We start from the raw sequence: 2,995 nt of genomic DNA, 5'->3' as shown, positions 1-2,995 counted from the left end.
CCCCCCCCCCCCCCCCCGCCGATGTACCTTTCCGAATCTCTGGCTGCAGTGACCCCGCATGGGCATCATTCAGCAAGAAGCAGACCTGGGCGATCTTTGCATGTGGCTGCTCAAGGAGCAAGGTATTTTCATGCAGTCCTAAGTGCATGGCAGGGGGCTGAGACGCACCTCACCTGGCATCGGGAAAGAACGGAGACCACAGTCTTGGGACCGCGTGAATAAGCTTAAGTCACTTCCTAACACCTCTCTTGGTTCCTTACCCGATCTCTGCCAGTTGTTGGGGGAGCCACAATTTGTCCTTACTGGAGTGGGACTTGTGGCTTCAACCTGCAACGTGGCATTGGCCGGGACAGAGGTTGAAAGCATGAGGATTGTTCACCTTCAAAAGGAGATAAATCAGTGGGAGTAGTGTGTGTGTGCAAATGTGATCACGGGAAGGCTGAGCTGAAACTTTTACTTGTGTAACACAAGAACCAGGGACTTTTCACTATATTCAAAGGTGTCCAATTCCAAAGCAAGAAAAAGAAACGCATTTTCATCCAACCTGGGGCATTTTGCTGCCTTTCTTTCACTGAAGTAAAACAGTGTCCCAGCTCCTATAGGCTATGTGCTATATTCAAGGCAATGAAAATGGTTGTGGGGCTGGGGAACAGGACTGATGAGGACAGGCTGAAGGACCTGGGTTTATTTAGTCTGAAGAAGAGAAGACTGAGGGAGGATTGAATAGCCGCCTTCACCTCCCTGCAGGGGGGCTGCAAAGAGGATGGAGCTGGGCTGATCTCAGTGGGGGCAGATGGCAGGACAAGGAGCAATGGGCTCGAGTTGCAGCAAGGGAAGTTGAGGTTGGATATTAGGAAAAACTTTCTTTTGGGGAGGGCAGTGAACCACTGAAACAAGTTACTCAGAGAGGTGGTGGCATCTCCATCCTTGGAGGTTTTTAAGACCCAGCTTGATAAAGCCCTGGGGGTTGCACTAGCTGTGACCTCCTGAGGTCTCTTCAACCCTCACATTTGATGATTGCGTCGTGCACTCTCCATCCTTGGAGGTTTTGAAGACCCGACTAGACAAAGCCTTGGCTGGGATGATGTAGCTGGGGCTGGTCCTGCTTGGAGCAGGGTGTTGGACTCGATGTGACCTCTTGAGCTCCCTGCCAGCCTTCATTGTCTAGGATTTTATGATTCCTCAGCAGGTTAACTGCTTTGTTTATGCTCTTTGATGGCTTCAACACAACTTTGTCTCTTCCAGCAGTGCCTTCTCTCCTATCTCTTCCTCCTCCTTTGGCCATCTTTTTATTTAAATTACTTTATTCCTTTCTATTTTGTACCCCTGCTCTATGACAGTCCTTTCCTAGCATCTGATCCAGTAGGATGTCGTCTAGGAAAGCTTATGAACCTCTGAACAAAAAGCGCCACCCTGCCCTGTCCTTCTGCCTGACTTCAGGCTGACACAGCCGACCACCCCGCTCTGCATCACCCAAGGTCTTTCACAGCTCTGCAGTAATATCATTGTCTCTATTCCTAGATTCATAGTTGTCAGGGGCTGGAAGGGACCTTGCAAATCATCGGGTCCAGCCCCCCTGCTCTAGGCAGGAAGACAACTGGGGTCAAATGACCCCAGCGAGGTCACTGTACTATAGGATTGACTGAAGAGAAGCAAAATCAGGTGGAAATACTGCAACACCATAGGTCACTCTTCTTGCACTAAGAAGCAAAACACCCCACAACAAAAAAGCCATGCTATTTTTGCCCGTATTCCCACAGGGAGCTCAATCTTTATTGACCCCTCCTCTAAAAATCCCACACTACAGCACCTGCGTATTTGAGAGGTTGCACTAATGCTGCCCAAGGAACAGCTGCTTCATTTGAAAAATCAACATTTGATCTTTAGTGGAGAAGGTTTTCTGATGCAAGAAAGAGGGAGCTGCCTCAGAGGGCTTCACACATGGTCTTCCACTGCGGGAGAACCGAGGCCATAAGGTTACAGATTTACAGGCCCAAAGCTGAAGTCCTCTTGCTTGTGGGACCACAGTTTATTTCCCTGGGAGATGCAGGCAGAACTACCTCTGCAATGTCAGAAAGGAAATTAAACCCTTTCTTTCCTCCAGTGTTGGCAAGACTGAAGTGCCAGATTTGGGATGCCTTTGTATCCAGTCATTTCTGTTTGCTGGAGGAAGCAAAACCCTCTTACGTGTATAACTGATGCACTGAGATGTCCTAAATAGTGTTGGACTGCAAGGGCAGTAATCATCAGATACGAGAATTACTGAGACTGCCACGAGGATGCCCAGGGGCCAATATTTGACAGCGAAGGTGGCTTCTCTTTCCTGGGGTCAACCTGTCCTTAACCCCAAAAAGTCAAAGGCTCCTACCTCAGCTCCCCCTGATCATCCAAGAGCTGGAGGGTGGAAGAAATCTCTCAAGACCCACAAGAATATGTCTACAGATGTCCCAAGCCCAGAATAAGGTGGTGAAGCCACTCTAAGAGCATCCTCTGCTGGCCCTCCATCTCCAAGGTCTCCATCTCCAAAACTGTCAGGAGTGGCCGTCAAGGGCATCCTCCTCTCATCGGCCCTCAGCTCTAGCACTGGCACTCCTGGAAGTGTGGTGGGAGCTGTATGGACATTACTCAGATACCCAGAGCTGTATAGACATTACTCAGACACCTGGAACTTTATATGTGCAAGCACAAACCTCTGTGTTATAGCTATGCATAGGTGCACGCACAAGTCGACTTATTAGCAATCTATGAGTCTGTGAAGAACATAGCTTTCAACAGCATACAGGATCCTGGATACTCTTTATTCCCTCATCACTTCTTTTCCACTTCTGTGATCCCTGAACAAAGGATTACTCTTTTTTTTTCCCCAACTGCGTCAAGAGAGGTAACATTTTAGTAGCTTGCAACAGGCCAGAGTCCTTTATCTCCCTCATTCAAGCCACCAGCACATGAAAAAACACAGCTAGGCTCTCCAGCGTGCTGGAGTCATGCACGTACT

This window comes from Gavialis gangeticus, unplaced genomic scaffold (assembly GCF_001723915.1).
Source record: "Gavialis gangeticus isolate Ggan-Ray unplaced genomic scaffold, GavGan_comp1, whole genome shotgun sequence".
Lineage (NCBI taxonomy): Eukaryota > Metazoa > Chordata > Crocodylia > Gavialidae > Gavialis > Gavialis gangeticus.
The sequence above is the reverse complement of the archived record's forward strand: the minus strand, read 5'-3'. Positions refer to the sequence as shown.